The following is a 14457-nucleotide window of genomic DNA, read 5'->3' as shown; positions in this document are numbered from 1 at the left end:
ATCGCCAATCAAAGCAGAGTACCGACGCGACCTCGCTCGATTCCAACATCTAACAACGATCGGGCGCATTCTGGGACACGTTTGTGCGCAAACCTACATTTGCAGTAGCATATTTAAGATTTCCACCTCCCATGGCGCGCCTCTGTGTAGGAAGTGTAGCGCTTTAAAAGCAATTGTATTCTGAGAGCCCAATATGGCACAGTCCTGTGCCTGCAAACAGCAGCGTGCGTTATATTTGGCAGTAGCTCCACTTTCTCGTGAAAGGTCCTGCTTTACCCGCCTCACTGTTTGAAATTGTGACTTTGAATCGGCAGTGGGGTAGGGGAAGTTGTTAAGACTAAAAACGATGTCTGTTTTTATTTTCCCAGTTAAGGCCCACTAAACTCTATAGCTCTTTTCCAGACGCGACCTGGCTACAAATGATAGCTCAACGAATGGCTTATTACGTGGAAATCTAGAGCATCCAAATACTCTAAAGGAATGTTTCTAAATGTGCAGAGAAAAACCGGAGGATCCGGAGAAATACATCCACACGACCACGAGTAGAGAGAGAAAACATGCAAAACTCCAAATATACAGGCGTCGGCATCCAACCCACGATCTCCTGCATACCAGGCGAGGGAGGTAAAATCTAGCCACCGTTGCTAACTTCCTCCTGCATTGATGCAGCAAGCTCAGTCCTCATCAGTGTTTGCGAAGGTGACCAGAATAGCCGCATTGATTCAATATATCGGAATGAGGGCCGAGTGTCAACACCAGATCTCTTTTGCATGCAATACCGTCACTAAAATTCGTGATTAAAATACTATTCAATACAAAAAGCTATTACCATTCAACCCACTGAATGTGTCTATATCTCTTAATTAGTGCGTCTATTACCAATGTACACACACTCCCAAAGGCGCATGAAGGTGGGTGATGAGAGATTAATAAAGGCAACAAACAGGAAAGTGGCTGCAGGTGCTTGAGAGACAATTTCATGGGGAGTGGGGGGCGTGCCTGGAGCGATACGGCACAGGGAGAACCGCACGCACACACGCACACCAACGCAGCAATGAGTCAGCTGCTTCTTCATCTGCTGAATCAGTCTCGTTCTGATGCGACGCACCTGGCCGCCCGCGACTCGCCGCGCACACGAAACACAATATGGGATGCGCGTGGGAGCGGCACCAGGTGCTTTGCTCAATTATTCCTGCATTTTGTCCGTAAGGGTTGCTTTAGCTGGTTTTAAAAATATTAATTATACTTTATACCTTGTTTTGGAGAATTTGGCTGTTTTTAATTTTTGTAACATTAGAATGGTGGTTGGTTTACGACTGGTAAAAATGCGTATTTATTTGAACTATTGTAGTGCATTATTTGTAACGCAATAACATGACTAAAGTGGTAGAATACCAGCAATACAAATTATAAAGGCTTTAAAAAATTAAATGTAGCCAATAAGAGAAGCCTTTCGATTGTATCAGTGAAGCCAGCCCATCCCTGAATTTGTGGCGCACAGCTGGCTGCTATACGGGGAGATACGCGTGCTCATGTGATCGTGTCGCAATCAACCACGAGGTTTCGTGCGGCAGATTCGTATTGGCGACTTACGGGCAATTCCTCCCATCACGACGCACCACGCAACACTGCAGCACGCAGGGTGCACTTCATTAAGTGTACGGCACGGACACGGGGAGTGGTGGATGGAGTGGGTTTAACAACAGGGCGTGAGAGGAGCTGGGATGATAGAGAGGAGGGACACAGGAGGCGGGAAGTGGGACGGACGGGCGTGGCAAGGAGGAGAGGGAGGTAGGGATCAGGGTGGATACCACGGAGAGGAAGAGGAGGGATCGGGGAGGGATAACATCACTGGGGGAGGGTATTCCTCGAATGGAAATGACAACCTGGGATTAGAATTCAAATTAAGCCAATCGTTGCAGATTGTAACACAAACTAATTCTGACGATAAACGGAATGCTCTGTACTGTGTATGTCTTCATGTACAGTACATACAATTCTAAGATTTTATAGATTTTTTGTAAACAATAAAGTGCTTTATCCAAGGGCAGATCCATGGCTCAAGATCCCTCCTGTGTCGTTCGATCCAAATCCGTCTCTTCACTAAACAACACCACTGACTGAGGAAGGAACGTTTAAGTGGCGTTCCGTTTGGTTTCCTCAAAAACAGTGTGGTTTAGTTGGCACTATGAGCTCATGCAGCTGAACGTCATCCCCATTACGCAACGTTAATGGTATTTTTAAAAACTCAGAACATTAAACTGTTGTGATAAACCTGTATCTGTTTAACACGTAGGCTTTCGCGACAAGTATTATCTATAACAGGTTTTTTAGGGGGTTAGATCGCGTAAGTATGTGTCGTTAAATCCGTCACCACCCACCACAGCCAATTAGTAGGATTTGTCACGTAAAGAAAACATTCCAATTCGTTACTAGTACACCACAGCGGTGTTTTGGAAAGTGTTGGTGTGTTGGAGAGTGTTGAAGGGTAAACCCACAGCATTTACAATTTGAGTACGACGTTTCGCCGGTCATTACAACCAGCCTCAACAGGCTATTATGGAAACTTTTATCTCCATGAAGATGGCAAATTAAACTCTTTCTGAAAACTGTTTCTTGCACAGATACAGCCTTGTCAATATATCAATCCTGTTAACGTTTTTCAAAATGTTTTTAATGATGACACATCTTTATCATGATGTGTTTCTGGGACGACTACATTTGCAGTGTCGCCATCATAAACCGACGTATGCTATCATGTGCTGCACTGTATGAAAAAGTGTACACGCACATTGAATCTAAAATAGATATTTAGATATTTACAAAAAAAGATCTTCTTGGTCCAGTGAGGCGGCTTGTTACACGGAAATTCCTGGTATAATATGCATATAAGTTACAACAAACTGGACCTCCACGTACACGCTTAAAATATGTAATTACAATATGCAGAAGTGGTTTTATTTCTTACATAAAAAAACCCATCAATGCGGTTTCCCGTTCAGAGCGTCGGCCCCGTGCTCATCTTCTTTTTGACAGCCTTGAGCCAGTGGTGGAAATTATACATTGTTATGGCAGGAGCAAGTCAGTCCATAGCACTCCCCACAAAGTGGTGCTCTTCTGTCCACCCAGGAGGGACGATGGGTTAAGTCAACCCCCAACTTATGATTTAAAATGTAGACTTCATGAATTGTAATTTGCGTGTTCTATTCATTGGACTATGAAAACATAGCCCAAGTACATTTACTCCGCAAAACATGAGGACTGAATGTTCCCTGTCATGAGAATGTGGAGTTTTCGCTACTGATTCAGGACCCGCCGAGGGAGAGGTGTCACACTCAAATACTCGCTTGAGCAGGGAGACAGTTTGTCTTTAACCAAAGTCCCCTTGAACATTGGTAAATGACTTGACGGACAATGACTGACGCTTTCTGTGTGAGCAGCTCCTGCACACGACGGGTGACTCAACCAGATGAGTGAAGAGGTTGGGAGGTTAGGTGCAACACTGGCGCCTCCTTGTGGCCAGGGTCGTATCAGCCACGACCGCTTTCAGCTATGGTCATGACCGATTCAGTGGGGTCCCAAATGCGTGTTGGAATAATCCGCATTTTCTAATTTAAAAAAAATACACCCAGGATTGCAGTAGTTTTACTTTCAGTTACAATTCCACATCATGGCGGCTTTTTGGAGGACTTTGTTTAAAATATTGTGCTCAATTTACAAACACTAAACAGTGACAGAATGGCGTTCTTTCCCAGTTTAGTGCACATTCATTTGATTGACACAGGCACATCCGGTGGCATGACTATCGAGTGTTCTGCAAATGCAATTGAACTAGAGACTGCGGGCCACAGGGGCCTGGGTTCCGGGCTACAAATAGGGGGGTGGGAACGGGGGTATTTGTAAAGAGGGCCCAATTTCATTTCTTGCACCAGGGCCCAAGCCAAACCACGCTACATCAACGGGCACACCATTTATAGTGGAATGCCGATGGGATTGGAGTTGTGCCAGGTGCAGCAATTGGCGCCTGTGGTGCAGTACAAGCAGATGCTTGTGTCACTTCGTGTCTACGGCAGGTCGCCTGTGCAGCGTGCATCCACGACACACCATGGCCCACCCACAAAAGGGCCTCTCTCGCCCACGCACAGAGAGAGAGCGAGAGCGAGCGCCTCACCTTGGGGCCGTCCCTTGCATGCCGGAGAACCGAACCCTCCCAGTGATTTGCGCTGTGTGCGACTGCTGAGCAGCGCGAACCTTCACAATCTCCATCACGATCCACACCGGGGTGGAATGAGCACAGGTTGCGAGCACGTGACCAATACGCGCCGAACGCGTCGCTCGGTAGGAGCACGGGGCGCCTGCGTGTAGCTCCTGGGCAATTTTTGGTCGTGTTTCTGGTTAATGTCCACTAAAGACTCATTTAGCCGCATGTCAGATGAATGCATAGCCACATGTCAGATGAATGCATAGCCACATGTCAGATGAATGCATAGCCACATGTCAGATGAATGCATAGCCACATGTCAGATGAATGCATAGCCACATGTCAGATGAATGCATAGCCACATGTCAGATGAATGCATAGCCACATGTCAGATGAATGCATAGCCACATGTCAGATGAATGCATAGCCACATGTCAGATGAATGCATAGCCACATGTCAGATGAATGCATAGCCACATGTCAGATGAATGCATAGCCACATGTCAGATGAATGCATAGCCACATGTCAGATGAATGCATGGCCACATGTCAGATGAATGCATAGCCACATGTCAGATGAATGCATGGCCACATGTCAGATGAATGCATGGCCACATGTCAGATGAATGCATGGCCACAGGTTAAACACGCTTTGCGGGGGAAGGAGAATGCAGCCTCACGGCGATAATTAAATGTCAACCCCATCAGACGAAAATTGTAGAAGAAGTCGGGGCTTAACGACGTGCAGTGGAAGCTGCACGTCCAGTCATGTGAACCGCATTAACATTTCGAATACGACCATGGCAGCACATTTACACGTTGTATTGACATTTCACGAAAATGTGTTAATTTGCTTCGTCTTGTGAGATAAAGAAGACTGCGGCTCCCTCAGATGTCCATTGACACTGAGCTGGGACTGCATTTGTTAATGAATGCACGTCAAATCAATTGGCGCATGCGGGTAAGAAACTAGAGAAAACTGCACATCACAAAATAATGAATTTTTTTACCACCACCGTCGTTATGCCACATAAACCACAGATGCAGCTCTTCATGCCCCTCTTTGTCCTGCTCTGAGAAGAAGGGCCCAAGCCAAAAAGATTTGCAAGATTACAGTGTATTTATCGATTGAAAACCTCTTATGGATGAAAACGTCGTGTTTGTAAGTATTCATGGGGGTTTGTGAGTAACTGTGGGGTAGGTGGAGGGCGCTTGTGAGTAAGCGTTGATGGAAACGCAAGGTTAATTTTGGTAGAGAGAAGCAAAGTCTCACAAACAGTGCCACCTTGCTGGGGAGAGGGCGCTTAATTCCGATGATGTCCCAAGGTGTGTACCGTGGCTCTCCCGTAGCCGTGGAGGGGGGGGGGGAGCAGGGTGGCACAATTGGCACGTCGAGCGGCGGCGTGGGGTTGCAAAAGCGGAGAAAGCGTGCGTGGCAACTCGGCGCAGTAAACTTCCCCAAGCCTTCGACAAGGAAACCAGTTTAACTGGACGAGCTTGCCAACCAACGGCTTGCTCTGCGCGCGCAGCGCAAGGCACTCTCGGAGTCACTCGAGACCCCTTGCAAAGAATGCGTTGCCCACTTCCGCCCTGCCGAGCGGCACAGCGGCGGCTTTGTGTGTGAAGGGGCTTGGCTGGTGGGGGAGGGCAGTGGCGTGAGCCGACCCTGCCCTCCAAGGGGCAGCACAGCGCCACGGTCGCACGGGAGGGTTGCTCGATTACGTAACATTAACGGCGCCGAGACACTGGAGTGAAGGGAGATGAACGTGCGTGCAGCACTTGTACGGTGCTGGCGTGAAAATGACAGTGCATTATCTTGTAATTTCACCCAAATAGCAAAAGTCAACTGTATTACCATCCTGACGTCGACTTGTCACCTCAACACTGTGCTGACCCAGTGTGTTGATGCTGTAATAACACTCGTGTCATTCATGAATTTGGCATCGTCTAATCAAATAGGCAGAACATAATGTGACACGGTTGTGATGAAATCATTACTGGATCTCAGAGCATTAAGTGGTGGAATTCAGGGTCGGTGTGAAGATGCTGGAGGGAGAGGATGGACTTCAATTTTAAGTGGCTCAATTCTAATTTAAAGACAAACACGGTTTGACAATACGTTGATTACATTTATCCAGTCAGGCTGCTACATTGTGTCATGATTTATTCACGTAAAAGGAACATACATATTTTGGAAAATAAGGGAAAACGTTCAGCACATTGCGTCCGTAAGTTTGAAAAATCGTTCAAAAGAATTCTTGGCAAGATTTCTACGTGTTTTTTTTATCAGTTGCCTAGTTTCCACTAAAATTGGCAATAGACTGAATATTTCAAGAGCACTTTCTCAGGCAGATTACCTGTGAACATGCACGGTGTGTTTTATAACCGTCTGCACGTATGTTATTTCCCAAAGGTGCAATAAAAGAAAGTTGCAATTTTCCCAGCGGCGCTAAGGCTGCGCCCCGCATCATTGCTTCACTCTAATGGCACAGAGTAAGCTCGCGGGTCACGTCGTTTAGTTTCGTTTGAAACTTTTACCAAATAATTTACTCGCGTCCTTGCCGCGCGCTCTCTCTGTCTCTCCTCGCTCTCTCTCTCTCTTCTCGCTGACTTGAGCAAAAAAAAAAGTATCTTCTCGCTCTCTCCTCGCTTTCTCTCCTCGCTCTCTCTCCTCGCTCTCTCTCCTCGCTCTCTCTCCTCGCTCTCTCTCCTCGCTCTCTCTCCTCGCTTTCTCTCCTCGCTCTCTCTCCTCGCTCTCTCTCCTCGCTCTCTCTCTCTCGGAGGCACCGCCGTGATGACCCTGTGACGCGGCTCGGTCGTCCGCTTGCCCGTGGCCGGCGGAGGGAGGGCCGCGCGCGCGCCGATTTGCCGGGGTGACCGCTCGTTTTGCTGTCACTCGAGGCTCGGTGGGCCCCGTGGCGCTCCGTCGGACGGCGGCGACGGCGTCGCCGGGAGTGGTGACTGAGTGACGGTTGAGGGGCAGAGCGTTATTGGGGATGACAGCGGTAATGACAGCTCTGTGCTGCATCCCTTCAGCGGCGGTGACAGCCCTGAGTGTGCGGCTCCTTCCCCTTTTCAGCGCGGGATTTTATCCCTTGCGGTACACGTGCCGCTCTTGAAATCGTTATCATTTAAATACCAAACACTGGCTGTGCTGCTAATGACATATGCCATATCACCGAACGCTTTTTTTCAGTTCCTCGATAGAAAATCCCGTAGAACAATTTACACTTTCAAAGTAAATTGTCACTATTATGCTGAAGTTCTGCAAATTCTTTTATTGATACGTCTTAAAGAAAATAGTTCCATCGTAATTTCTGTGCCGTGATTTCTTGCACGATGACCATGTTTCCGTCAATTATGGTATCAGCATTCACGGCCTTCCCCGTGCACTCGGGTGGCAATTACCCCTGGTGGAGAGGACGCAATCACGGAGCTGGTGGAGCTCAATCCTGGCCCAATCAGGAGCAGCATTGGGTTGCTCGCCGCTTGTTATGCAATATTTTTAGCCTCCATTTCATGCGGCCAAATAAAATGAAAAACATTCTCAGGTCCTCTTTCAAACTTAGTTTGAGCGTTTAGAGCCACGCAAAATATACCATTGTAAGTATGAAAAACAGTCGGATTTAAATATATATGTGTAAAACGGGACATTCAAAAGTATGTACAGCTTTGTAGCTTTGTTTTCAAATAAAACACGAGAAATCCAACACGTTTATTCTCAGCGCTGATTAGTGCTTAACAATGGCGGAGCCAGGATTTTCAGGTGGGGGGGGGCACCCCTCCAGCAATGAAAAATGATAGAGGAGTTGTTAGTAAGTAAGGACTTGTCCCTTGCTTTTTATTCGACGCGTGTTCGGCGATGGCGCAGCCATCGATCGAGGCTCGAATTCGAACCGCGTTGTGTGATCGGCATCGCGCTCGCTGAAGGTGTTGATGCCTTCAGGGAAGTCGTGTCCTGTATACGCAACTGCGCATTATTTTGTGAGTCACTTATAACTGCTTTGCCGTTACTTATTGCCAATTATGCACTCAAACTATTGTCCTTTCATCTCATAGAGTCCCTGGCACGTAATAATATGCTCCACAGTGGCAGTGTTTGTCGCAAAATGCCGATTTATTACTAATAAACCCCAATGATCCGATCGAAATGAGGGATTTCGATCCGTCAGTGGTGCTTAAGGACTAAGCGTTGCACTAACCAGAGCGGTATATTTGTGTGACTCTCTCTTCGTGTCTCACTCTGAACGTGTTTCTAGTGCCCCCCGGCACCCTCTGCGCCTTCAGACTATGGGCACAGAGCTGGAAGTGATCTGGAGTAATAGTTGGATACACTTCCAAGTTGAATATTGTGATGTAGAAATATAAAACTAAATTTTTGTATAATTTGTACAATACTATTTGATACAAATATAATGCAAATACTCGATGTATGTAGAGCACTGACATTCCTATGATCCACGTTCTACAGTAATATGCCATAGCTGCAAAGGTCTAGAATAAATATAACTCACTGGTTAATCTAGAAGTGGATCGAGAATGGTTGATAACTATGACTCATCATACAATGTAACGTATAGCATGTCGCGTGTTTTCATTTACACGATCAAGATGGGCAAATACACAAGGACGCAAACGTTTCGCAGAACAAACACATGCAATATGATTTAAGAATAAGAAAAACTATTTCCCACGTGTTGTCGTATCTCGGCTCTCCGCATGCAAAGATTGGAGTAGGCAGGGGTGTTGACGCGAAACGTTTACATAACTGGACATCTGTCAAAAAAAAGTACTTCATAGCTCATCATATTTCTGCAGAACACGTAAACATCCTGATTCTGTAACCGTACGTGAATTTTGGTTCAAATGATTACGAGGGATGTTCTCTGACAGATTTAATCAACGGCACGTCTACATCAGACGCAACATTAACCAAACAAAGAAACACGATTGCGTCTCATGGGTTCAACGCTGCACAAAAACGCTCTTTGCATGGGAAGTGTAGATCGCTGTGTCCGTCCCGCTTTGAAGCGGAGCACTGCGGCAGCGCCTGCGCTACACCCGCGGTGAAACGGAAGCTTTTCGGCGCGTGGCTTTAGCACGCCTGGACACCAGCGTTCGCATCGGCAGGCGCCAGCAACGGACGGGAGCCGCAACTCCCTCCTCGCAGATCATTGCCAGATCAGGCACGTGCTTCGTAGCCACAGCCATGGCAAGAGGTACACTGGATGCGGTGTGCCGAGTGCAAGAAATATATTACAGACTGGGGTGAACGACGACTCTGGGTCATTGCTGCTCTCACTCTGTGCACGCTCAGGCTCCTGATCAGCGATCGCCGCTCGCCTGAGCACCCCCTGATCTGCGGAGGATGTTGTTTTATTGCCTTTATCCAGCGCGTCGAAGACTCGGTTTAAAATGGGGCAGTTCTTGGAGAGATTGTGAGTCGCTATTGATTGTGCTATGATGAGAATTGCAGCTGCCGGCTTGGCCTGTTTGACATTTGGGTCGTGATTATGATTCCACCCTCTGGAGCCCCAAAAACGGGGAGGCCTAATTGAAATAGTGGCGCTTGTTCTTTCGTCTGCGCAGTTCTCTCACGCCTCGCTGCCCATCAGCGGCGGCTGGCTGTCGCGATCGTGCCCTGACAAGCACACACACTTCGATAAGGACCCATCATCGCGCCGCGCGTCACGGGGACATGGCTGAGGAGGAGGAGGAGGAAGAGGCGACACGATGGAAGAATCATGAGAAGACGATCAACTTGCCGATTTATCAGCACAGATGCTCCATCCCCAATTCGGTTTCCTAAAATAAAACTGATAGCGATATGGCGGACATTAGGAGGCAGCAGAAGCTGAGAATGCACATCCTGTCTTGTGCGAGGTCGCGTAAATCACAATTTAATTTTTTATTTTTCTCATTATTTACTATCAATTCTTTGCAACTTCATGAATCGGTACAGACCGGGGTGGTGAAGTTTGGTTGAAGAGCTCTCATGAACCCAACGGACATCGATCAATGGATTGACAAAAAGGGCTGTATGTGTAAATATACATATATGTACATTCGTTCAACCGTCACTCTGTCTCTTAGCGAGAGGACATCGGAGGCTCCACACTCCTGCCAAATATTTTCGCCACTGTCCTCAAAGCTACTGCCAAAAGAGTCACGTTTTTATTCAGCTTTTCACATAAACAACCTCTTGTACGACCGCCAGAGTCGCACGAGTTTATTATATTTTTTATAGAGAGGTCGAAAACTGTTGGCTCCCGTGTGGTGTCGTTGTGGCACGCCAACCACGACCATCTCCGTAAATCGAGCTTCTCTGCGATTTCCTACATTACAATACCAAGGCACCTGTGACGCGGGCATTTTTACCACGGTGAAGACTGCCGATGTGTCAGCGTGGAGAGCACTGCGAGACATCTCGTAAACAGCATGCGATGGCGTTTAGTCACAGAGACCTCACCATCGGCGAAGAACTATCCCATGAAGGGGGGGGGGCATCTGGGCAAGAACGTGGATGGATCAAATATGCGAGTGAACGAAAGAATGATACACTTAGTTCTTTCGGTAAAGTCACGTAGGTAAAAAATGAAATTAATTTTTTTTACCTACGTGACTTTACCGAAAGAACTAAGAGTATGAATCCTTGCAGTCACGAAAGCTTCAAATCTAGAACGAAAGAATGATAGTGGTGCGGCCGGGCCCTGGGGCTTCGTGAGACACCGAAGTGTGATTGCGAAATGTTCACTCGACCAGCCTGACCACGACAAGCTCGCGTCCTGGCCCACTCACGCTTTCGCGTTGGATTCTTGGGCTCATTTGTTATCCACGGGCAGATGCCCGGGGCTCGTCTCGCCGGCAAAGATAAAACAACTTTCCGTCGCCTACCTTGTAATATTGAGGCTTCAAAGTGCATTTAGGCTTCCAAAAAAAAAAACAATTTACTATCCGTGTGGGGCCCACTCAGAGGACACGTGGCATACCTGCGGTCTGCAGCATCACGCACCTGCCAGGGGCCCCGTGTCTTCACACGGCTAAACACGCGGCACCCCAACTATCGTCTCGGCATCGTAAACACAGTTTATGAAAACCAACGTGAAGAATGTCATCCACTCTGATTGTAATTTCAACGAACATCCTGTTGGTTTTGTGAAAAGTAATTGAATTGTCACAGACATTGGAAGAGCAGCTGGTTTCTCAATGCCTCGGCAATTATCCCCTGGGAAAAAAAATTGGCTCCATCATTTTGTCTCGTTTTCTCGTTATCCGAGGTCCAGCCCTTTGATGTCGCTGCTTACTGGAGAGGTGAACGCACACAGGAGGAGGGAGTGCTGAAGTTGTTTGTGCGATTTTTATTCTCGAATCCGTTTAACGGCTCCGCACAGGTGAGAGCAGTTTTTTTTTTTATCTCTGACTCTTCTGTGTTCGCGCGCTCCCCTTTCAGGGAAGATAATGCAGTTCACATGCAAAGTGCGCTTTAATGAGGGTCCGGAGGAAACCTTCAATGCCGCTGCTGCTACTACAAAGGAGTGGCCGCACCTTGCCAGAGCGGGGGTGGGGGGGCTTGCTGCGCATGCGGCTAAAGGCGGAGGAAATTAAAAACCCAGCAGGAGGCGTCCTGTGTAGCGTCTGTAGGGGGAGGGTTTGGGGGGGGTCATAAACGGCTGGGAATAATTCCCTTTTGTCTGCTCCCATCCCCATCCCCCAGTCGTGTCCTTTGGTTCGCAGGTACTGCACTGTCTGCCAATCCCTTAATGTGTAATCTGCGCTAAGCTGGCCTGAAAGGAGCAGCTCTCCCGAGGTCTTCGTACGACAGCCAGTTTTACATGACAGTACCGTACAGGCATGGCTACTGTACCCCTGGTCATCTTAAAAAGCCTGTGCGCTCTGTATTTGCGGAAAAAGAAAACATATATATATACAATTGCCGCTGAATGCAAAAAATGTTTACACAAAAAGGAGCTAATGGGATAATTACGAGCACGCGTTCTCGTTATTAAAGCGTGATTAATTTAGGAAATGAAAGTGCAATTATTTTGGTATTTTGTAATTCGAAGTGAATATATTTTTGACCGAGCCAATTTTAGTTATACGACTGTGCATCCTTTTTGCAGTTCAAAAAAAACATCACGACAGAAGAAAAGCAATTGCAAAAATGTGAATAATTCAATGAACTGGTGAGAATGGTAATTGTTTTTCTATGTATTTTTTTTCCGTCCAATAAAACTGTCCAGAAACCAGTGTCCTTTTGAAGTGCAGAGGGACGGGGGGGAGATGGGGCCATTGAGGCTGTAAATACCTGAGCTTAAAGGGTTGCGAGGTGCAGGGAAGGGCTGATGGCGCAAATTACAACCCACATCCAGGCTTGTGTTTTATAAATTCTTATCAGAGGAGGCGCTCGCGCTGGCGGGGATAAAAGGCCCTCAAAACGCTCCGTCTATTTTTCGCCCCGCCCGCGGTGCAAAGTGGCCCTATGAGCTCAGGGTGTGAAGCGCTGGCAGGAAGTTAGGCGCTCGGCGGGGGAGCTTTCATGTGCCCAGCGGCACGCCTCGGCCTGCGATTCCGGTGGCCACAGAAAGCCCCCGTTCGGCGGGTGTTGCCTCCTGCCTTTGTCACGGCTGCACATTGTAATCCCGGGCCATAATGGCTGATTGATGGGTCAGGAAAGAAATGAATAAAAAACTCCTGGGGCACGACCCGTTCCTGCTGAAAAATCCATTGAGTGCTTGAAATATCTATTGGACTGTAATGGGCCAATTTCCATTTCTTGTCAGATGCTGATGGAAACCTCGTACATTGTTCTTTGAGTGGTGCCACGCATGCACAATACGCGTGGCAAAGTCTTACGAGAAAGTTTTCTATAGAAATTTGAATGTGCGAAATCGCTGTAGACGAGAAAACAAATTGTGTGCCGTATAGAAACACTTTATTTTGAGTTCATTTTTTTCGAGTCGACATATTTAAAAATTACACTATTTATAGGTCACTACAGTGCTTTATTTTCTTTTATTTACCAGACGATTTAAATGTCACTGCTAGGAACACACTGATCTCATTCTTTGAAAGTTATATGAGCATTCTAAGAGCGATTACATAACACATCTAAATGACGTTTGACGTCATAAAAATATTTAATCAACTCTTGTTTTGTACTTTCACACTGCTCCCCGCAATCACCAAATCGCACCGACAAGCATCGTGAAGTATGTTCAAATAAGCACCAAGACCCACGGTGGCATTGGAAAAGCCCTCGCATATCCAAAGGGCTGTATTATACGCACACATGTAGACGTCCTAGACGGCACCGTACCAGATGGGGTGGAAGACCCTGTGGGCAAAACCCAAAGGTTTCCTTTCAACAGCCAAACCCGGCCTCAGCGCAGCGCACTCCCCACGGAGCGAGCTGCTCGAGGTATGCCGTGCTTTGTTAACATTTGTCAGTAGAAGACAAGCATCAACATAAAGGGTGGGGCTGGTTGGAGTGTTAAGAATAATCTGGCTTCCTCAAACCACTTAATCATATCTGTGTTAAGCTGTTGATTTGTAGTGTGCACACCGGACATTGGGAGGAGGTTGGCTCATTGGTGCTGCCATTCAGGTGCTCAGCGCTTCGCGTTAAACAACAACAAAAACCGCGCAGCGTGGGAGCACAATCATTGAGACGGAGGAGGCGCGAGCAGAATCGGTGCGACGCTCTTTGGCGTTCTGTTAAAGCTGCGCGCGGAGCTGTAAATGGGAAGACGGAGTGAGCTCCGAGTCGGGGCACCAGCCAACAGCAGCGGCGCTTTGTTTCGCGACGTATGCCGATGCTCAGCCATCCCACCCACCCACCCCGCTACGGGCTCGGCTCGTGCCCACGACGAGACGGGAACGGTGGTGGTGGCACGGCGACGGCGGTGGCCGGCACCAGCAAGAGAGAGGGGGGGGGGGCCACAGTGAGCGGCGTGGGAGGATGTGGCCAATTTGTGGCGGCCCGCAGGGAGACGGCCGCCCCGCGGGGTCCCCGCTTTAGAGCGCGCTGAGGGGCGTGAAATGGCCTGTGGTGCAAGGGAGGGACGATTGTGTTGGCTCCACCCCAGAGGCCTTCTCCCACAAATTGTCAAGAGTCTCCAGGCTCCACCCTACTTCTCGATGCCCCCCCCCCTCCTAAATTAGCGACTGTCGTAAGAACATGAGGCACATTTGCCGCATGCATAATTATAATGTAAGGTCTTTCTGTGCACATATGCTCTGTCTTGAATCGTTGCACA

The sequence above is a fragment of the Lampetra fluviatilis genome, chromosome 2 (genome assembly GCF_964198595.1).
Source record: "Lampetra fluviatilis chromosome 2, kcLamFluv1.1, whole genome shotgun sequence".
In the NCBI taxonomy this organism is placed as follows: Eukaryota; Metazoa; Chordata; class Hyperoartia; order Petromyzontiformes; family Petromyzontidae; genus Lampetra; species Lampetra fluviatilis.
Note: the sequence above shows the minus strand (reverse complement) of the source record.